General features: G+C 37.8%; 1 long non-coding RNA gene across 1 annotated transcript; it reads left to right on the top strand.

The window, feature by feature from the left end:
• The first annotated feature begins 564 nt into the window (after nt 1-564).
• On the top strand, nt 565-23,920 carry LOC310892830. The gene is made up of 3 exons (XR_014578503.1): nt 565-1,155; nt 22,493-22,598; nt 22,713-23,920. It is a non-coding gene; the product is annotated as an uncharacterized lncRNA (long non-coding RNA).
• The last annotated feature ends 238 nt before the right edge of the window (nt 23,921-24,158 follow it).

Genomic DNA, 24,158 nt, shown 5'->3' with positions numbered 1-24,158 from the left:
GGCACCACTTGTTACTGGTTTCCATTTGGACATTGAACCATTTGCTATAATACTTTGTATGTGGCCAGCCAGCCAATTCCTCATCAACCTATTAGACCATCCATCAAATACACATCTTTTCAGTTTAGAGTTAAGAATGTTATGGGGCACTGTCTCAAAGGCCTTGCAGAAATCTAGGTAGATGATATCAGTTGCCCTTCCCATATCCAGTAATGCAGTCACTCTATCGTAGAAAGCCACCAGATTAGTGTTGTGGTTTAACCCGGCTGGCAGCTAAACACCACACAGCCGTTCGCTCACCCTCCCCCCTCCCTCTCTGGGATGGGGGAGAGAAACGGGAAAGTGAAGCCGGTGAGTTGAGATAAAGACAGTTTATTAAGACAGGAATATAATAATAACAATAATAATAATAGTGATAATGATAATAGTATTAATAATAATAATGTGTAAGAAACAAGTGATGCACAATGCAATTGCTCACCACCCGCTGACCGATGCCCAGCCTATCCCCAAGCAGCCGGCCCCCCACCCCGGCCAGCCACCCCTATATATTGTTTAGCATGACGTCAGATGGTATGGAATACCCCTTTGGCCAGTTTGGGTCAGCTGTCCTGGGTCTGTCCCCTCCCAGCTCCTGCTGCACCCCCAGCCTGCTCGCTGGCAGGACAGAGCGAGAAGCTGGAAAAGTCCTTGGCCTGGTGTAAACACTGCTCTGCAACAGTTGAAACATCAGCATGTTATCAGCGCTCTTCTCATCCTAATCCAAAACATAGCACCCTTCCAGCTACTAGGAGGAAAAATTAACTCTGTCCTAACTGGAACCAGGACAATTAGTTAGGCATGATTCGCCCTTGGTGAAACCATGTTGACTATCTCTAATCAACCCCTCAGCCTCCATACGTTTCGACATGGTTTCTATCAGGATCTGTTCCATGACCTTTCTGGGGGATGAAGTGAAACTAACTGGTTAATAGTTTCTAGGGTCTCATTTTTTATCCTTCTTTCAAATAGGTGTGATATTTCCTTTTTCTCCAGTCACTGTGGACTTGAGCTGACTGCCATGTTTTCTCAAATATGATGGACAATGGCTTGGCAACTGTGTCTGCTGGTACCATCAGTATCCTGGGATGCACCTCATCACGTCCCATGACTTGAGTATGTTCGGATTCCTTGGATGGTCTCTAACGAAGTCTTCTCCCATGATGGGAGAGACTTCATTGACCCAGGTTCTGTCTTGAGGTCTTGGGAGTTTAGAGAAGACTGATCACCAGGGAAAACTGAGGCCAAAAAATTGTTGAGTACATCAGCTTTTTCCATGTCAGTCATTAGATCTCTCGATTTGTCTTGCAGGATTGGAGGGTGTATTCTCTTTGGTTCTCCTTTTCTGATCAACATACCTGTAGAAGTCCTTTTTTGTTATTTTTCACATTCCTCACAAGGTTCAGTTTCAGACTTGCCTTGGCTTTCTTAGTCCCATCCCCTACATGCCAAAGAAGCATTCCTATATTGTTCCCAAGATGTATGTCCCTGCTTCCACTGCCTATGCACTTTCTTCTTGCTCTTCAGTTCTACCAGGAGATGTTTACACAGCCATGCTGATCTCCTGCCTTCCTTGTCCGATATCTTGCACTTAGGAATTGAGAGATCTTGTGCTTGAAATTAAAAAATAAAAATAAAAAAAATCCTCGAACTCCCAATGTTTTTTCTGCTTCAAAGTCCTGGAAGAGAGTTTTCCATGGCACTGTATTCACCAGTTCCTTAAACAGGTGAAAGTTTGCTTTCTTAAAGTTAAAGGTTTTAACTTTGCTCTTTGTCTAGCTCATATCTCTGGAGATCATGAACTGTATTATGGCATCATTGCTGCAACCCAGGCTACCACCTAGACTAATGTCGCTATGAGGTCATCTGTGTGCAACAAGTCCAGTAAAGCTCCTCCTCTGTTTGTAGCATCTATCAACTGGATAAAGAAATTGTCTTCAGTACAATCTAAGAGGCTCCTAGACTGCTTGCTGCTTGCTGTGCTGCTTTTCAAGTAGATGTCAGGGTGGTTGAAGTTCCCCAGCAGGACCAATGCTTGTGAGCATGATACTTCCTGTAGTTGAAAAAAGAACAATTCATCAACATTCTCTCATTGATCAGGTGGCATGTGGCAAACACCTACCACAGTTTCCTTTGTTGGCTTGGCCTCTAATTATCACCCATAAGCTCTCTACATGCTCATTGCTATTTTTCAATGACAGCTCTATGCAGTCAATCCTTTACTTATATAGAGGGCAAATCTATTGCCTCTCCTTTCTTGTCTGACTCTTCTGAATATTTTATAGCCATCTACTGTAGCACTCCAGTTATGTGAGTCATTCCACCATGTTTCTGTCATAACAGTTATGTCATAATTTTCCAGATCCACAATGGCTTCCAGCTGCTCCTGTTTGTTACCCATGCTTTGTTTATTGGTATAGATGCACTTCTGTTGGGCCATTTATCCTGTCACATTTTGGGGGAAAGAAGTCTGAATTCCTTTGTGACATTTCTCAGGTGTTTCCCTGGTTTCCTACAGATCAGCAGTCCCTGAGTCTTTGCTATCACACAGTCTCTATGCCCTGAATCTAATACATCTGTGTATATTCATGACAGTCTATAGATCACAGAATCACAGAATCACAGAATTGTAGGGGTTGGAAGGGACCTCAAGAGATCATTGGGTCCAACCCCCCTGCCAAAGCAGGTTCCCTAGAGTAGGTTGCCCAGGTAGGCATCCAGCTGGGCCTTGAATATCTCCACAGAAGGAGACTCCACAACCTCCCTGGGCAGCCTGTTCCAGTGCTCCGTCACCCTCACTGTGAAGAAGTTCTTTCACATGTTGGTGCAGAACTTCCTGTGATCCATTTTTTGACCATTGTCCCTTGCCCTATCCCCACAAACCACTGAAATTGGCCAAATCCCACTGTCTCCCACACTTAAGATATTTGTAAACACTGATAAGATCCCCTCTCAGTCTTCTCAAGACTGAACAGACCCAGTATTCTTTATTTAGACAGATTCTTTAATTACATTGCTCTACTGTATTTTAGTAGTTTATATTCAGACAGGCACTGCTTTATGATTATATAGATTTTAAGTATGAAATGCTCTCTTTATGCAAAGTGAGCAAAACTTATCCAGTTGACTAAAGAGATGCTTATAAGTCATCATGGTCAGTGAAATGGATTTTCTGGCCATCTGTGGGAGGAAATTTTAGAGTAATCTTTTATAACAATTTTTTAGTTTTTAGTTTTATTTTTTCAAATAGAAGTTTTTTTCTTCAATGGAGACTATCTAGTCAATTGGTACATTTTGAAAAACATTTAAAGAAAAAGAAATTAAGATTACAAGGAAGATGTAGCACCTGCACTATGTAAGCAACTTTTAATTTCTATACTCTGGTGTCACTACCTTCAAACAGCAGTATTAAAAACAGATCAGAAACCTCTCTGAAGTGCTCTTCTGTGAAAGCTGAAGAAAATAGGTTTTCCATATCAAGATCCAGCTCCTTTCACATATGCTAAAGCATGGATGAACTGCAAAAAAATTCATACAGATTACATTAACTAAATTACTTGTATACAGGAGACAAAAAAGTTCTCACAATTGTTCGGTTACAATCAGTAAACCAGGAAGAAAAAAAAAGTATTAATTATTTTTAATTTTTTTCAAAATAGTAAATTTGAAAATAACAAGCATGCTGTTACAGCTAGAGCGCTAACAAAGGGCAAAATCTAAATGAAAAAAGTCTCATCACAGCTATTAAAGTCAGAATAAGAACATAGCTGTAAATTTTAGGTCTGTAAACTCTTTATCATAAACTAATGTCTGGGATGAAGTTGGATTTGATGATCTTTATGGATCCCTTCCAACTTAGGATGTTCTATGATTCTATGAAGTTCAGCTCCAGGCCAAGACAGTCAGGTTTCTAAAGGATGTAGCACAAAGAAACACAATCCTTGGTGTCTTCACTTTATAAAATGTAGTTTTATTGGGAGTTTCTTTAGATTATAGGTATAGAATTTGTTTTTTGCTCTTCTGTATAGCTTTTCAGGGGATGTAGTTATAGATCTGATTTTGGTAATATGATTCTTTAGTTTGTATTACCAAAACCCATGCAACTATCTCTGGAAGTCTCCAGAATCCATGTTGGCTACGACCAATGACTGCATTGCCTTTCAAGTGCTTTTCAATAACTCCAAGAATAACCTTCTCTATAATTTTATTAGGCACTGAAGCGAGACTGACAAGCCTGTAATTACCAGGGTCTTCTTTCCTGCCCTTCTTGAAAATTGGTACTATGTTTGCCAGCTTCCAGTTCTCTGGGACCTCTAGAGATTCCCAAGACCGTTGAAAAATAATTCAGAGAGGTCTTGCAATGACATTAGCCAGCTCTTTGAGTACCCTGGGGTGAATCCCATCAGGCCTATAGACGTACAAACATACACATTTCGAGCAGCAAATCCTGCATGGGAGTTTATTGCTTCTGCAGTCACAGTCCTCCAGCTCAGGGCTCCAGGGGTCCCATGGCCCATCACAGATGTTGAAGACAGAGGCAAAAAAAGCATTAAATGTCTTTCCTTTGTCTACATCCCTATTTGTGAGGTGACCATCCTCATCAATCAGAAGACCAATGTTATCTCTGGTTCCCCTTTAGCTCTTAATATTTTTTTAAAAGACCTTTTTATTTTCTCCCACAGTACTGGCCAGCTTTAACTGTAATTGAGCTTTGATCATAAGAATTTTCTCCCTACTATAGCAAAAAACATTTCTGTGTATATCTTATACAGCATCTCTGTACATATATCTACATACAAGCACTCAGAGCAATCAGTGGAGATCTAAGGTTCAATTCTATCATCCAGACACAGACATTTAGCCCCATCTGGGATACACTGAGGTGTCCAAGATGTCTGCATGGATCTGACAAATACAGAAGAGAATTTACTGGAGTTGTCAGCAGCCTTCTGGGTTGCAGATGGAGGCCAGATGGGGTATTATATGCATCTCAAATGGTACTTAGTGCCACACATTGGTAACTGAATCCCATCCCAAAAGCAGTTCATTAGGAACTGAAAGGGGTGGCCATCTTTGGAAAGTGTTGAAACAAGTTTCACAAACACAGGTAGTTAAAGTCATTTGGAGTACTCTCAGGTACCCTTCCTGGCTCTTGGATAGTGCTACAGATGAGCACAGGACATACATAGAAATTTTGTCACACAAAATCCCCAACCATATGTCTTATACAGTGAGATACTGTGGGAATAGAAATGTTGTTTTTGCAGTGTTACATTGTATAGAAGGAAGGAATGTGGTATTGAGATATGCTTACAGTGATAAGAAAGCTCAGCAGGTGACCTCCTAAAATGCAGACAACCAGACTCCTTAGAGCAATCAGGTGAAAATCACTATGTTAAGTCAAGCCAGATAAGGGGAGAAAACATTACCATCTCAAAAACAGGCCGGAAACTGAAGGCCAGGCATTGTCTGTGAAGCATCAGATAGATTGTGAACCTGGATTACCCACTCCAGTGGGGAAACAGGGGAGGGTCCTGTCATCAAAAAGTATATAAACTGTGTTTTTGGAACTAGTAGGTGCGCTTTCCTGCTTGTGGGGCGCCCGCCATTGCAATCGCGAATAAATTACTACTTCACTGAGATCCTCGCCTGAGCCTAAGTTATTGGCTACGGAGTGTTTCTCACAGTTGCAATCAACGTCTCTTATTGGCTAATCTCTGGGCAGCAGCAGGTCTCTTTTGGAGCTGGCTGCAACTAGCTCTTATCTGATATGGGGCAGCTTCTGGCCCCTTCTCACAGAAGCCACCCCAGCGGTCACCTGATACCAAAACCTTGGCACATAAACCCAATACAGGACATTAAAGAATGACTGCAGCCCTTACCAACACAGACAGCAGACTAAACAATAATGTTAAATTCCAGCTATGAAATGAAAGGATATGTGTGAAAAAAACAAGCAGAATATAAATAACATGCTGTTTAAAGTTGTCAAGAGTTTATATGCATGCAGGAATGTACTGCCAATATGCTCAGAAACATTGAGTATTCTGTCTGACAAAAATATTGTAAGAGGTACACATAATGGAAAAAATGTTTTAAAAATCACTTAGAAATCTAAACATGTAGACTGTATAACTAAAGGGATTCAATAAATACATCTTTGTGTTTAAATCTTTTTCTGAGATACAATCATAAACTAAGAGTAACATGTACAACCTCAGTGGAACAATTGCCAAAATTACAATTATTCTTACGTACCTTTTAGCAAAGCATGATTTTCTTCAATATTTTATGTTTTTCCTAGAATAGTATGCATAAATCATAATATTCTGTATTGCCATTAAGAATGAGTGGAATAAATCCATAATTTCGACAAATAAGTGATGTGATGTTTAAGTTCTCTATATTTAGACTTTATAGATTGTAAGACCTAATAGTCTTACTTTATGGCAAAGGCAAAATCTGCTTCATCATTTCTAAGTTACCAACATATGCTTTAAAAACAAATAAAAACATATTTTTTTCATCTCACCTGAACATGATTCAGCAGTATGCCCAGGTAGCCAAGAAGGCCAATGGCATCCTAGCTGTCAGGAATAGTGTAGCCAGCAGCACCAGGGAGGTGATTGTTCTCCCGTACTCTGCTCTGGTGAGGCCATACCTCAATTACTGTGTTCAGTTTTGGGTCCCTCACTACAAGAAGGACGTCGAGGCCCTGGAACGTGTCCTGAGAAGGATTACAAAGCTGGTCAAGGGTGTGTAACACAAGTCCTTGGAAGAACTATGAGTCCTATGAGCTGAGGGAATAGGGACTGTTTAGTCTGGAGAAGAGGAAGCTCAGGGGAGACCTTCTTGATCTCTCCAACTACCTGAAAGAAAGTTGTGGGGAGCTGGGGTCGGCCTCTTCTGTCAGATAACTAGTGATAGCACTAGAGGGAATGGCCTCAAGTTGTGCCAGGGGAGGTTTAGGTTGGAGATTAGGAGAAATTTCTTCTCAGAAAGAGTAGTCAGGCATAGGAATGGGTTGCCCAGGGAGGTGGTGGAGTCACTGTTCCTGGGGGTGTTTAAGGAAAGGTTGGAAGTGGTACTTAGGGACATGGTTTAGTGGGTGATATTGATGGTAGGGAGATGGTTGGACCAGATGATCTTGGAGGTCTTCTCCAACCTTAATGATTCTATGATACTGTTAGATATATATATTAGAATATATATATATGTATATATATATATCCATAAAATCTAGAGAAAAACTTCTCCGAGACAAGATTCAAAATATGACTTACTTAATATGACTTAATTTAAATTTTTCTCCTTTTCTTTTCTTTTTTTTTTCATTTGAAATTTTAATATGATGTTGTGAATAAGCAAAGTTTTCAGGCATTTTCCTTGGTAGCTTTGAAAAATTTGTCAAAGATTATTTGTTCTTTCTTGTACCATTAGACTAAAGAATTTGCTTTCCATAATTTGTCCAAATAAAGTGATCCCATGAAAGTGTGTGAGGCTTTACAAAAACATTTAAATTTCTACTGTTTTTCAAAGACTATCTAGTGTTCAAAACTTTGGAGGTCTATATTAAATCCAAGGGAATGACATGAACCTGCGTAAGGGGAGGTTCAGATTGGATATTAGGAAAAGGTTCTTCACTGAGAGGGTGATCAGGCTCTGGAACAGGCTCACGGGAAAGTTGTCAAGGCACCAAGCCTTCAGGAGCTCAGGAAGCATTTGGGCAATTAGTATGTATACATATATATATATATATAGAGAGAGAGAGACTTAATCCTGTTAAACCTGTGGGACTTCTCCATAATCTTCTGAGACTTTGGAAGAAATCTTATAATGTCTGTCTTCGGTATCTGTAATATTCATACCATGCCCATACTATACCAATATTCATTCATACCCAGGAATAACATTTTTATAATCAGATGAAATCTGATTTTCTCCCCTTACTTTTGAAACATACCCACTCTTAGATGCAATTTCATATGGGTAAGAATGTCAAAATCTTGCCGTTAGCATTTCACAGTGCTAGTTTTGGATTTTTTATTATTATTCTGTGAATAAAAGAGGAAGAGGATGTGATGGTCTCTATTGCTTGTACAGACTGACAGGCAAGAATTTAAATTTTATTCAAAATATAAGAACAAGAAATTAAGGTATAAAATTATAATCTATCAAAACTAGGTATTACCTTGTCATAAATTAATGTAGACAAACATGAACTTAACAGAAATTAGGGTTCATTAATATTTTATGGTAAATCACAAGATTAGGTTGTGTGATTTTTAACAACACTTAGTCATCAGCCAACTTAATATAGTCATATAAATTGAATTTATATGATGTCTAACAATTCTTAAGGTTTATTGATATGATACAGCAATTTAAGAAAAATTAGTTATGATTAAAACAGTGACTCGATTAAAGATTCAAGAATGGCAAAGTTCACACAAAACCTACTGCAGGGTATTGAGGGCTTCTCAAGTTAGTTTTGTGCCTAAGAATTTCCCCTTTGGTGAATTACTCACTCTTTATGCATCAGCATTAGTCAGCGAACAATCTTTGAATCTCAGGAAGTCCGCCCTGAGAGGCAATTGTGCATTGGTTGTCAGTGGATGATCGTTGAACCTCTAGGAGTTTGCACTGAAAGGCATTTGAGAGGCATCCCAACCCAGGGGGAGTTCCTGAGTCACAGCCCCCCTGAAACCCCAGAGATCTCAAGGGGCTCTTGGCTAAGGACCATTATTTATAGGATCATCAGACGATTGACTATTAGTAATTTTCCATCCTGGATACTATTCATATAAAATAATTCTGGTATTTTCCACCAGCTGTGCAATTCTGGTATCTTCCAGAATATATAGTTCTGGTAACTCTCAGATTGGGCAACAATTCAGGGCAAAAGTGTTTGAAACATGATCAGGGAGTGCCTGTTCATACTCACTCACTATGCTTGTCACCCATTGACAATGGAGAGAGGATGGAACATCAGTTAATCTTAAACTATAGCTCAGTTTGGGGACAAAGCTACTCCACCACATACCTATATCCAATGTGAGCTTGACAAGAACAATTCTCTGTTAGACGAGTACAATTTTAAACAATATTTAATTCAGATTTATGAGTTAAGAGATAACAGTTATAAATATTTTTGTCCTCTGGTGCACCTCCTATCACACTGTAGGGGTGTGATCCTTCTGCTAAGAGTGCTATTTACCTTTCTTTGCAATGCACTTTTGTATCAAACTTAAAAGATTTTCTTCAAGAAGTCACTGTTTGAGTGTGTATTTCACTCAAATAGTGACTTCTGAAGAAAATCACGTAGTCCTTTTATGTGTATTAGCTTCCTAACATATTTCTGATCCATTATTAGCACTACTTCTACCAAAGATGGAAAATTATGCTAGGATTTAAGGATTTACCAATAGTACAGTTGTGAGAAAGGAACAAAAACCAAGAAAGAAATCACTTTTCCATTTAAATATTCCATTTTTATAGTATGTATGGCTTGAAAAAGCTAGGTCAGTAATTTGTTCATCCCTATCCCTTCTATTTTCATAGAATCATGGAATGGTTTGTGGGTTGGAAGGGACCAAGGGACCTTAAAGATCATCTAATTCAAACCCTCTTCCATGGGCAGGGACACCTTCCACTACACCAGGTTGCAGTATTTAAGCAAGATCATAATGTAATCATAGCATGGTTTAAATCCTTGGGTGCCTAGCTAAACCTACAGACATGTAATTCTATATTAAAGATTCCAAAATCCCAGTCTTGTTTCTCTGCATGCTCACAGATATTTATTTCTTTTGTAAGATATGTTATTCTCAACAAATTTAGTCTACATCTAAGCTTCCCCAAGAAGCTTGATCTGGAAGGTATTCTATTGAATACAGCATTCTGTACACAGTGTTTAAACTGTTTTACCTCTTCAAAGGACTGATTTTTCTGCTTCCCGATAGGCATGCTCTGCCTATTGTGTATTTGGGTTTAGTGGGATAGCTAGCTGATTTAGTATGTGTATAAGCATGGTGGGTTTGTGCTTCTTTGCAGGACAGGGGAGAAAATATGATGAAAAAGACTGTGGATCTAAGTAAGGACAGGGAGATCACTCACTAATTACCATCATGGGCAAAACAGACTCAATTTGTGGAAGATTATTTTAATGTATTGCAATTAATAACAGAATAGGATAGTAAGAAATAAAAATAAAAATAACAGTAATTAAAAAAAAAAAAAAGCTAAAAACTCCTCCTACCATCCTTCCGTTCTTCCTAGTTTAAACTTCACTCCCAAGTCTTCTACCTCTTCCCCACCCTGAGCAGCAAAGGGGAAATGGGGAATATGGGTTGCAGTCAATCCATAATGCTTCATCTTTCCCCATTCTCCTCACATTCGTCCCCTGCTCCAGTGTGGGGTTCCTCCCAGAGGATACAGTCTCTCATGAACTGCTCCATTATCAGTCCCTCCCATGGGATGCAGTTCTTCAAGAACAGTTTCAATGTGGATGCTTTCTACGGGGTCTGTTCAGGAACAGACTGTTCCAGTGTGGGTCCCCCACAGGCCACAGTTCCTGACAACTTGCTCAGGTGTGGGCTCCTCCCCACAGGTTGCTGTTCCTGCCAGGAACCTGCTCCTGCATTGGTTCTTTTCCACAAGCTGCAGATTCCTTGGATACATCCACCTCCCTTGGCATGGGCTCCTCCATGGACTGCATTGTGGATATCTGCTCCAATGTGGTCCTCCATGGGCTTCAGGGGGACAACCTCCTTCACTGTTGTCCTCTCCATAGACTGCAGAGGAATCTGTTCTGGTGCCTGGAAAACCTTCTCCCACTCCTTCACTGACCATGTTGTCTGCAGAGTTGTTTCTCTTCCTTTTTTTTACTACTCCTCTCTCTCAGAGCTGCTGAACAGCATTTTTAACCCTTCCTTAAATATGTTATCACCAAGGCAGCACCATCATCACTCATTGTCTAAGCTTTGAGCAAGGCAGAACCAGTAGCATCTGACATGGGGGAAGCTTCTGGTCTCTTCTCACAGAAGCCAACCCTGCAGCCCATCCACCCCACACCATTACCAAAAATTTACCACATAAAACCAGTACAGCAAGTGATGATTTATTGAGCCAAAAGGAGTCAGGAAGAAAATACAAGACTGCTACTTTTGGTATGAGTAACTGGAAAACTGCATATAGGTTTCTCTCACTTCACCCAACACTGTTATAAAATCGTGGAGAATTCACTTTCAGTCCTTCTTGCTAAATAAGTGGTAACAAAAGACCTTAAATACTTCACAAAAGATATGAACCTTCTGTGAGTATCGTTGACTGGATGCATCAGACTACTTGCATATCTGTCTGTTATACTTTAAGATAAATATTTTTAATCTGAAAACAGCAATTATTTATATTTGATAGTAAATAACACCAGGAAGAATGTAAGGTGTTTGGCAGGAAGGATTACCCTAAATAGTGCCAGAAATTGCACTGATGTCTTAGAGGTGCCAGAAAAGAAAACCAGGAAGTGACACCACAAAATGCCAATGATTTGCACTTAGGAGTGAGCTGGGATCTTGCAGAACACCCTTTTCTGCTGTAAAGTGTTGGCACACAGCAAGTCTTCTTTTAGGTGGTCAACAGATCTCCAAACATCAACACACAGAAATTAATAAACTAAACAGAAAAAGGAACCATCCTCTGGCCCTGAGACCGAGTGGTGTGGCATGGCCACCTTTACACAGCACAGCTACAGATATTTTCCAGGCCTCATGTAGGGCATTGCTGGCCACCAAACCTGGTTGTTATATTTTATCTATTTTTATCAGTTCAAAGTCTCTGTTAATAAAAAATAAATAAAAAAATGTACAGCTGGCACTGAAGTTGCATGATAGCTGCTACACCGAAAATCTGTAATGTGACATAAAAATATGTGGGGAGTTTGAGAATTCAAAGCCTTCTAAGATAGTGCTAGAGCACTAAACAGAGCAGAGGGACAAAAACACTGGAGTCTTGTCTATAACATCTTTTGGGAGTGTTCCTTGGCATCCACTCTCTGCAATTTGTGTTCAGACAAAATTTGAGAGAATGCTGTTTGGCACAACCAAAACTGTACCAGTGATGACACTAAGAATGAAGCAGTCAAAGCAATCACAAGTTAGTGATGAAGAATGTGCTCTGGTCCTGATTTATTTTTTAATATAGTCAGCAAAGATTTATTTAAAATCACAAAAAGAAGCTGGTACGAGCTGCCCTATATCAGCTAGGAGAGTCCTTATGCCAAAGACAATAAAATTGCCAGTCTAGTGGGGATTTCAGGTTAAACCAAATGTTTGTTACTATACATTGGACATAATCAGAGTATGGATTGGATACATGGAGGTGGCTAGTGTAGGTATCAACACCCTGGCCTTTCCTCAGAGTGTGTAAGTACACAGTTGTTTCAATACTAATAGGTGCCACAGATCCAAGATATCCCCTCATTCTCATAATGACATCCTCGATCTTGCTTTTTGTCATTATTATTTATTTATTTATTGGTACACTCGGTGCATGAAAGTAGTTTGCTCTGGATCACAGACTTAAATCTACCCTCTATAAATATGGTAAATTTAACACACACAAATTCATGCAGCAACGAAACAGAAGTTTTTGAGGGACTGTAAAATCTATCTAGATTTAAAGTACCTGTAGAGTTAGCTGGATGTTCCCTCCATTACAAACTAAATGGTCAGAAACAAATATATTTTCTCTACAGATTCTAACGTGGTGTTTGCAAAGACAAATCTTTTGAGCTTCCAAAGCTTTTAGCACTGACACAACAAATCCAAAAAGAGCTGATCCACAGCTCTAATACATGTTGATTCATCAGATGCTAAGCTGACAGCTGCAGCAGAAATGGCCTTTGATTTTAGTAGCTCTGTTAGTTTTTTTTGTGCAATGGGATTTCTGCTGACACATAGTAACATTTCTTAGATATGAGTTTTGTACCCCACTTAAAAGTTCATCCCTCTTTTTCAAAGCTGAAAGTACAGATTCTACAGATTCTATGGGCATTCTTTATCACTTTTCAGGTCTTTATTATCAAATGCTTTTCCACCTACAGTAACTGTCCCTGCAATTTGAAAAATTAAGTCTTTGCATTAGTCCAGCTTAAAGTATTGTACAATTTGTTTTCCTCCCTGTTTAGTGTTCCCAGAAGAGTTCTCCTTATTAACTTCTTACCTCAGACTTCTCAGAATATCTTGCTCTGTTTGCTGTACCTCATCTTGATTTTCAACATTAGCAAGTAGCACATATTTCAGTGACAGTTTGGCCCAAGTGACTAAAATGGCTTCCTTTTCAGCTCAGCAACAACTGCTGAGTAATCAAATACTTTTGATTTGTTCTTTAGATTTCTCTTATACTTCTTCATAAGTTACAACCGTTGCTTTCCTCTGCCTCAATTCACCAACAGTTTCTCTAGACTAAGGGTCCTCTTCATATTTTCTCCTCCCTGAACTGGAAGGAACCTTAGTTTCCGTTTTCACCTACTTCATTAAGCACATCTAGTGTTTGTATTTTGAGCACTAGCATACAACAGCACAGAATTATAAACAGTTAATTTATTTTGCCAAAGGATAGGAATTGCTCAGGTAAGCCGTAGGAATAAAGACTATGGGGGCAACTAGCACTGCACAAGCAGGTCATCTGTACTGTTGCTTGAGATCACTTGTATTGAATCAAACTGCTAGCATTTTGGAACAAGCTATTTGGCCTTCCACCTTTTCTGATACAGCCTCAAGTAAGATGAAAATCATTCACCATCCAGCACTGTGCCTATCATAAATGAATGCTTAGAGATACACAATGTCCTAAAAGTCAGAAAAGTCACTTCCATTTAACAAATAATGACATGAGCTGTAACTTTACACAGAAGCAATACACACTGTTTTTCAAAACACCCCTCTATGTCATCTTCTTTGTTCTTTATCATTCCAGACTCCTCATGATTTTGGACCCTGATATGGTCCCATTTCTAATAGCTACCTTTCCTGTCATATGAGAGCAGTGCCCTGTTAAGACTGCGTGGGTATAACAAATCTCTCCCAAGAAAAGCAATTCTCAGCAGCAGAGAAGCTGCAAAGTCACAGCTGCCTTGCTGTTTGATAGCATGAAAGTTTTCCCTTTCTCTAGGAATAATCTCTTATTGGTTCTTAGTTCTCATGAACCACCATTTTTTTGTTGCACAGATCCTGAAAATTTTAGACCTTAGGAGCAATTCAGAATTAATTTGAATCCTGATTTAAATTTACACAACTGCAAAATAATGAAGCCCAAAATATTTGGCTTATGAAAGCAACAGCTGTATTGTACCAAGGTCCAACAATGTTCCTGATTTACACACATTTTATCTCAAAGCTGAAATACAAGTTTATGGATTGGTGGCCCTGCTTGAGCAGAATGGTAGGACCAGATGACTTCCAGAGGTCCCTTCCAACCTCAACTGTTCTGTGATTCTGGGATATACCTGTTTATTCTGGACCTATGTGGCTTGAGTATTAAAAAAGCTGTTTTAAATAAGAGTCAGTGACAAAAAATGTTCTAGAGAACACTAGATGGAAAGAAACTGGGAGCTCTGAACCTTCAAAGAAAAGAAAACTGTAGAAAACAATTTTGGAATTTATGGATTCTCCCCTGATTTTCTGTTTATTGACAATAAATAGTTGGTAAGACAGAATTTTCCTCAAGCTTTTGAGTGTGCTTTCTGACCAACACATGAGCTGCATATTATGTGTCCTCTCTATTGGAAAAGTTTCTGGAAGTGACTGGATTCTTTCAGAATCTATTTTTAAGCTTTATGGGAATTTGAACTTGTATTCATCCAGCTCTAACAGTACCAGGGGGACATCCCACAAGGCTTCTAAAATGTGTCACTTAGCTACAACACACAAAACTGAAGAACAAGATGTTTAAATCAATGTTAGTGTGGAAAAGGAGCAAGAGTTCAAAATGGTAATTGAGCATGGTTGTGTTAAACCATTTATACGAGAGGTAGTTCCTCCAGTTGGTTCCTATTCTCTCTCTCCAGTCAGATTTTACCTAAACTGGAGATAGGTTGCAGTTTAGAGTCATTAAGAGCCAAGAATAATCTGGGATGTGTGCAAATGCAGATAATTGTTATGCCGTTCCTGTGAAGTCTATAAAATAAAACAGTAAAAACTGTAGAACTTTAAATGCCATGACTTTGCCAGAACTTTAAATGGAGCCGAACTTTAAATGGACCCTTTCATTTTGATTCCAAAAAATGTAAGAGTTTCAGATTAAAATATCAAAATATTCTCTGAAATTCAAAGGATTTGTGATTAAAATTCATAGGTTTTAGAAATGTAGGGGTTTTTCCTTATTGTCTGTTTACAAGGTGTGCTGATCACATCAAGATTAATAAAGCAAAGATATTTCTTCAGATCACATCCATGTGTTATTTTAAATTGTAATTTTACCAGTGTTTTACCACTATTTTAACCATACTGTTTGTCCTATACATAGAGATATACCGTTCTTTCTTTATGCATTTTTTTTCACCAGATGATTTCTTTTCATTGTTTCTTCAGAGTTTAAGGAAGACGTGACAGTTGCAGCATACTTTTTGTTCAGACAAAATACATTCAGATATTCAGACTTTTCAGATAACTGGTTTATATGTAGAAAGAAAAAAGAAAAAAAAAAAAAAGCAAGATTTAAGGAAAAAAAAAAGAAAAGAAAAAGGAAAGGGAAAGGAAATGCATACTAAGTAGCCTTGCATCACACATGACATGAGCAGATAAAGAGAATACAGTGAAATGTTCTTCTAAAAGAGACTGAATTATAAGGTTTTTTTAATATTTCTAGTTATTTCTGAGAAAAACTTACTAGAAAGGAAAATTAACAGTAGGGAACAAAGGTTAACAGAACTCAGGCTGTTGTAATAACTATCCAAAAGTTAAAAGTCTGAATAGGAACAAAAATGTGTGGTTAGCCTATTCATGTGGTGGCAAAAATTTGAAAACCACTGAAATTACTCTGAACCTTTGTGATGACTATTATGTTCTATCAAGAAAAGTTACAGAGAAGACTTTTTAAATATTACAAAATATTTCCAAATCATTTATGCTCAGGTTTGAAAAAAATATGTAAGCACTGACAATCACAAAGGAATAAACTGAGATTATAGTGTATAGATCCACACAGCATATGTGCTTCTTCGTTCAGATGCACCACATTTCTAGAAGTCCACCTTTTAAAAATATAGCTACCATTTTGTGAGTAGCACAGATGCAAACTCTTAAAAAGAGGATAGGTCTATACTATATTATATTCATTTGTCTGAGTGTTTGCTTTCCAAACCCAAACTCTTTTTATCTCAGTTCTTAAACATGAGAAAAAGAAGAGGGTGGGTGTCTGGATACTTGCCCTCAGCACAGGCACCTGTTACTTTACAGTTTGAAGAGGACACAGTCAGGTACATTCACGCTCCCCAGCAGAGTCTCCCACTTTCTGATGCCTGTCCCCGTATCATCCCATCACTGACTGGGAAGCAAATCAAATTAGTTTTTATCTGAAAGAGCTTCCAGCAGCATCAAATATGGAAGAAGGGGTGTTTCATGCATGTGAGGACACACTGGCTGTATCTACAGTGGGAGGTAAGAAAAAAGCAAGGGAAGATCCGAAGCTAATCAATCGATTCCTATCCACATTGCTTAACTTTAGATCCCTGTAGACAAGCTTTGCCTTGGAGCAAGCCAGCCCGTAACAGTACCAGGCAGCAAGATAACATTCAGGCAGTTAGGACAGTCATGTGTCCAGCCCCTAACTGCTCTTTATTTAATGATATTTAATACCTCATGGAGAGCAGGTCAGAGAGGCAACCATTTGACTTTCTAACAGTGTAACTGAAGATCAGTCATACGCAACTTTATTATTTGAGCTGGGCTGTATTACAATGCCTTTCTCTCCCCTTAAAGGCACAGTCCCCCAGGAGCTGTTCTTCCTAGGATTAAACCATGTGTTTTTCCATACTTTCAGAGTACAGCCATTTACAAGTGCAGGTTTTGTAGAACTATGTCACTTCAATGAGTTTGTAACTAGTAGCAAAGACCAAAGGACCTATGTCTGAAGATATATATAAAGAAAAATAAGTTGATTCAAATTAGAGGAAGCTGAAGAGCTGGATCCCTAAACTCCTTCCATTAGACCTGGTTAATACTACAGTATAGAATTACTCATACTACAGTATAGAATTACTGTGGCTTTGAAAATTAAAAGTATTAAGATGTAGTTGAAATATACAGCTCTATTTGGTAGAAGGAAAGAAAATGTAGACATAGTCTGTTTTTATGAACTTCATCTGTAATTTAAAATAGACAGAGAAGTGCTATGTATATTGGGTTTACACGACAAGGTTTTGGTAATGGGGTGGGGCTGTAGGGGTTGCCTTTGTGAAAACAGACCATGTTGGACATAGCCAGTTTCATATGGCTCAAAAGGGATTCCGTGTTGGCCAAAGCTGAACCAATAACTAATACTGGTGGCACCTCTGTGATAACATATTTAAGAAAGGGTTAAAAATGCTGTACAGAAGCAGCAGGGGGAGAAGAGTGAGAAAGCAGGACAGAAACAACCGTCAAGCCACCAAGATCCATGAAGAAAGAGCAGGAGGAGGACCCCTAGGTGCTAGTGCAGATTTCCTTGTCCATAATGCTTTGTCTGTGCCACTCCTTCATCGTCACCCTCTGATCCCACTCATTCCTTCTCAAACTGATCCTACATGGGCTTCCCACATATGGCAATTCTTCAAGAACTGCTCCAATATGGGTCAATACCACAGTGTGCAGTCCTACAGGAACAGACTTTTCCAGCATGGATCGCCCATGGGCAGCAGCTTCCACAGGGCTTCTTGCTCCACCATGGGCTCCTCTCCAGAGGCTGCAGCTCCGGCCTGGGGCCTGCTCCTGTGGGGGCTCTCCATGGGCCGCAGCCTCCTCCAGGCCACATCCACCTGCTCCACCGGGGGCTCCTCCACGGGCTGCAGCGTGGAGATCTGCTCCGTGTGGGACCCATGGGCTGCAGGGGGACAGCCTGCTCCACCAGGGGCCTCTCCACAGGCTACAGGGGAGCTTCTGCTGTGGTGCCTGGAGCACCTCCTGCCCTCCTTCTGCACTGAAGGAACGGCTGTGTCTGCACGGCTGTTTCTCTCACATTTTCTCATTCCTATCTCTCAGCTGCTGTTGCACAGCATTTTTTCCTTTCTTAAATACACTGTCACAGAGGTGCAACTACCTTGACTTGTTGTCTCAGCCTTGGCCAGCAGCAGGTCCTGTTTGGAACTGTCTGGAACTGTTTCTTATCTCACATGGGGCAGCTTCTGGACTCCTCACAGAGGTCACCACTGCAGCACCCCCTGCTACCAAAACTTTGCCACATAAACCCAATATCTAAGACACTGAATAAGATTTAGAATTTTGCCTTATAAATTCAAATAGAATATTTTTTTTGTGCACAACACTGCTTATATTCATGCATTCAGTAAAAAAGAAAATGTAAGTTATTACCCATTATTATAAAGATAAGAGCTTACAAAATTATTTATTTTCCATGAGCTACAACTGAAACTGTAATCATAGTTAATCACTTCACTATAGATTTTAAGGAAGGCTTCAATTTTGCTTACAGTGATGATCTCTTGAACATCAAAGAGGCTATTCTGATATATAAAAGTATTCATAGGCTTAAATGTTTTTAAGATTGAGGACTGAGTCTTATTTTTTTCAATAACAATTTTCCTTTTGTTTCTGTTTTACCATTTCCTTAGTTACAGCTATAAATATGATGTTTTAACTGCAATTTTTTGCTAATCTTTGCTTCTTTGTATTTGCTAGCAGCAAATATATTTTTTTAAAAGGGTTCTAATTTGACAAGAGGTGAGAATTCACAATTTCTTAAAAATATAATGGATTTTAATGCCTGTCCATGGAAAATATGACAGGAAAACAATTCAATTGCACCTCCATCCCAGATGAAAGCTGGGGGAGATGAAAAAATGTCATGCACATTATTAAACAGATTTCATCACTGCAGATTTAATGAAAGATGCACTACACTGAACCCTGGCATTTCATTACTTAAGAAAAAAATAAAAAAATAAAAAAATCTTCCATTAGGGAAATCAACAGGAGTGAGACAACCAATAATGCTGCAGCTTTAAAAAGTCTAGAGGAGTAAAATCATTTTTTTTCACTTAGTTATATGTGCACAATAATGGTTTTTACCAATGTTTTATTAATCTATGTTTGAAAAGAATTCATTTAGCAAAGTGATAAGGACATTGATTGTTTTCTGTCAAGAGTAAAACCGTACAAAAATGAGAGAGAAATGCATAGATGAAAAATGGAAAAGACACCTTGGCTAGTACTCATAGAATGTATTGCTGAACAAAATATCATTTTGTTGGCCATGAATCAACTTTCTTGAACAGAAAACTCAGTTAAGGATATCTATGAAAGAAGGACTGGATTTGCTTTTGTTATGCATCTCTTTGTTCTTTTTTCCTGAGGTAATATATAGAAGAAAGAACACCGTTGTTCTATACTCTTAAACAATATTTGGTATGATTTTTCCTATTTTTAATAAAACAAATCAATCTCCAGCTGAAAACTTGAAACTGCTGTGTGCTCAATGCTTTTGCTAGCTGCTTCTGTAGCAAGTATTAGGTAAATCCATAGTAAATCCATAGAAGAAAATTTTTTATGATGTTAGAGAAATCCGTTGATGCCAGATAAAGTTCATCACGTGGAAACAAAATATAATTAAAATCTTGACACTTAACAGAAACAAAAAGGATATTTCAAGAGCAAGTAAACTATATATATTTGGAGAGAAAACAGCAAAAGATGAAAACATCATTGGTGTAAAACAGCAATGGAGACATTTAACCCCTGCATCTTCTAATGATATATCTAGTCTGAATAGTCTCAGATACAACTAGTGTATCAACCTTACTAAAGGTACAACACCAATTAAAAAATAAATAAAGCCAACTAAGAAAGCCAAAATGGTAACAAGACCAAAGAAAAATAGAAGTAAAAAGATTAAATTTTTTTTCCAAAGCAGCAACATATGGAACCATATTAGACTCTGCAAGATTTAATTCAGTTGTGATAAAAAAAAATAAATAAATCAAGCATTTAAATAGAAATGGTAAGTGAATCATAAATTTTCTGTAATTACTGTTAAATATTAGTGCAAAACAAATTTTGAATTTGTAATTTTATTTGAAATCACCTAGAAAGTTGAGATGTGGAAATCAAGTATGTAGCCTGTAATGGCTGGTATGTAATGTACTGTAATGTATGTAATGGAATTTCAAATCTATTCTTTCTTGCTTTCTCTGCTCACCTTCTGCCTTTCTAGCCTTATTAATCTTGAATTCTGTTTTGCACAATGCATCAGCTCAACTGAAGAGTTGAAAGGTTGCTCCATACACACTAATTTATAGTCTAGTACTGGATACACTGCCAGGGAAGATGTGTCCTGAAATACATTCATGCTGAGGGCATCACCAAATTCAGCTCTCTAATTTTCACCTTCTTCAAATTTCTGACTAAATTAAGTAATCTGGACTATTATAAAAAAACTAGGTAAGAACACCACCAAAACTTTTCTTAAAATAGAAGACGTTATTACTCAGATTCCAAGCAATAAGTTCTTGATTGCAATAAACAGTTACAAACCTGAATCCAGTCTTACATAGTTCTTAACTCAGTAGTAGTTAGGCATCTAAGAGATGAAGATGATTTCAAACATGCCTTTAACTTCACAGTTTTATTAGCTAAATTACAATAATTAAAAATAACCCTTCTACCAAAAGGTTGGGAAGAGTGCAGATGAATATCTGTGTTCTTAACTGTGGCTGTGGGTCTTGAACTTTTTGTTTAAAATGAAGATATCTATTTTTTCCACCTTTTATTTTCTTATTTATATCAAAAAGTCCTTCAAGCCATGGGGAAAAAACAAATGAACAAACAAAGAAAACAAAAAAAATCATAAAGCACAGTGAGAACTACAATATTTGCCATTTGCCAGAGCTTTTACATGCTGTTACAAAAAATTTAGTTAACATTAATTGTAACTAGTCCATGACATGCAGACGTTGATTGATGAAATGAATGGTCAGTTCCTGGCTGATGCTAAATGAAGCAGTATGATTCATATATATCTATGTGACTACAGTACTAATGAATCTCAGGTCAAAGACGCATTGCTCCTACATGCTTAACAAATGCATATTGTTAACAGGGCAACCCAGGAATGTAAAGTATGTCTACTTCTACTATCTCTCCATAACAAACAGCCAGGGTGCCTGAAGAGTAGTAAATTGGTCACTTTTCCTGCTCCAACAAATCCCTTTTTAGCAATGATTCTTTAAGATAGCCCACTGAGCTCATTTTCTAGCTGCATCTTTTCCCATTTCCTCTGTTGGACTCTGACCAAAGGAATGGCCAGAATTTTACTGGGAACAGCTCTCCACTTCTGCAGAGATGGACTATGACAGTGCGGTTAACTGAAATACTTACTTCAGTAATTTTAAAGCTCAAATCCATTCCTTATAAAAAAAGTAATACCAAGACATACCTACAAAGATCATCAGCACTAGCCTAGAAGATTTCACTTGCTTATTTTCAAGGGTAAGCAGCAATCCTTTTTGCTTATTTCCCCCCTAAGAGTCCTTATTCCCTGATAAAATGACAAAAGTATGAGACATTTCACACTTGCCATCTTTAACAGGAAAATAGATATTGCTGTCTATTTCATATTGTCCTTTTTCGTTTCCACTAGCCTTAACTTTCTTCAAGTTTAGGCACTTGACTACTACTTTCACCCATCAAGTCAGCCTTGACAGAAATATTTCCTGTGGCGCAGGTATTGAAATCACATAATCCAGTTGTTAATTTACCAATATCCTCTTAAAAGTAAAGCTGCTGGTTCCTAATACTTTTAGTAGGAAGCTGTTCCAGGATTTCATTCTTGTCTTCTCATAATTACAATCTTCTAATCTCCACTCTAAATGTATTAAGATGTTTTCAACTTTTTTTCCTGAGCCATTGTTTAAGTAGGATTTTCTTCTCCACAGTATGTCTCAGATATACACAGACAGCAGTCTTCTTCTGTCTTCACTAAATAAGATACATTCTTTGACTTACTACTTCATACATGGTTTCTCCATTCTCCTTACAATTATAGAAATCGTTCCCTACATCTTTTCCAATAATTCCTCTTTCCCAAGGCCTCATGCCCATCCTAGTAAAAGTATAGTTGCATCTTGTGCTTTACACTTCCTTGAAAATGTCAGTAGTACATAACTCCATTGGAAATATTTTGCCTGATGTCATCTGTCTTCTACGAATCTTATAACATTGACAACTGGTCTAATTCCTTCTAGATTGTAGTAGATGTGAACTCTTGCCTGCCCTGCAGTCTTGGCTCTCCAAATGAAGGGACTGAAGAATCATTTGGAAAAATATATACTACTAATTTGGACTTTGCAGGTAAACCATTTTATGGCTGTGGAGTCATAGTCTGATGATAAATTAGAATACATTCAGCACATACCTTTGGATGCTTAAATCTGAGCTTTATTTTTTCTGTTTTTCTCTTGACAGCTGTGATCAAGAAATAAACCTGAATCAAGAATTAGATGAATCTCTGGAAAGTCTAATGAGATCTTAGTGCATATGAGGAAAATTTTCTGTATAAAGTGTAGCGTTGATGCCATATGACAATGATAAAGTTGATATGTCTGAATAAGTAAATGCAACTAAGTAAAATCTAATTACAAGGTATTCTGTGTGTTTTCAATGTGTGTTTTCCGGTACTTTACTGGAATGCAAAGCTCTAAACCATAAAAAGTGAAGGAATCAGAGTCTCAGTATTAGTAGTAAAAAATAGAAAATTGTAACTATGTATATTTCATTTAAAAGACAACCTACACTTCCTGAAAAGTTCATTTGGGATCACAGCATTATCTGGGCAAGTTAAATCAGTCTTGGCAGTTAATATAGCAAGAGTAACCAACATTATCAGTTCAATTTTAATTGAATTTTTCTGGAATTTCTATGTGGAAATAAAATCTCTACGGGGGGGGGGAAACAACAACAACAACAACAATAAAACATTAAACATAAAAAAATAAGTTTAGAATGCACTTTAAGGTTTTGTTTTCAAATTCCAGTGAACAGAGTGGGAAGTAATTATTTCTGCCTAACTATCTGTCTCCTAAGAATGCAAAATTGGTGACATCGGTTATTCAGTGAATTTCACATTTTTTACCTGTGACAAGATTCACAGTCTTTCCAGAAGCAGCCTTAATGGAGAGAGCAAGAAGCATGTACACTATAATTTTTCACTGCATTATAATAAAGTGAATGTTTTCTAAATGTCACAGTTTAAATTTCATGGGGTGTGAAATCTACTTTTGAAATGAAATTTAAAGCCTTTTTCCAAATAAGAAGTCTAATCTTATAGTCAAAAACACTTCATATTTCCTGACATTATTAACCTTGGAGGGCTGCCTGCAAGATGATAACACTATCTGACATATTAAAACTGACTTTGCTTTTATATAAATTATGTTACAGAATATTTAAAATAGATAAGGTTCCAAGAAAAATATTAATGTGCATATTTAGCAGTATTTTCATTTACTAATAATAAATCTAACTGCCCTTCATTTTAACATGTTAATATTAACACAAATACTAACAGATTACTTCTAAAGAAAACTATTTTTGGACTAATCATAGTGCTTAATGTCAAAAAAGATAACACTTCACAGTAATCTCAAGGAAACTCAACCTTAAATACACTCATTTGTTACTGAATATATAATACACGTTGCATTTTCTGTTGCAAAGAAAAGGAAAACGAAGATTTTTATCATATTCTAAATGGTTGTAATATCTCTCATATTTGTATAACAATCCATAATTAATTTATCCCTTATTGTGACAACTAAAAGCAGGGTGTGGGTTTGTTTTTTTTGTTGTTGTTTTTTGTTTTTTTATAGGCATTTTAAAGGAAAAAACAGAATTGAAAATTTCCACAAGCTT

This window comes from Anser anser (genome assembly GCF_964211835.1).
Source record: "Anser anser genome assembly, chromosome: 1".
Lineage (NCBI taxonomy): Eukaryota > Metazoa > Chordata > Aves > Anseriformes > Anatidae > Anser > Anser anser.
The sequence above is the reverse complement of the archived record's forward strand: the minus strand, read 5'-3'. Positions and strand labels throughout refer to the sequence as shown.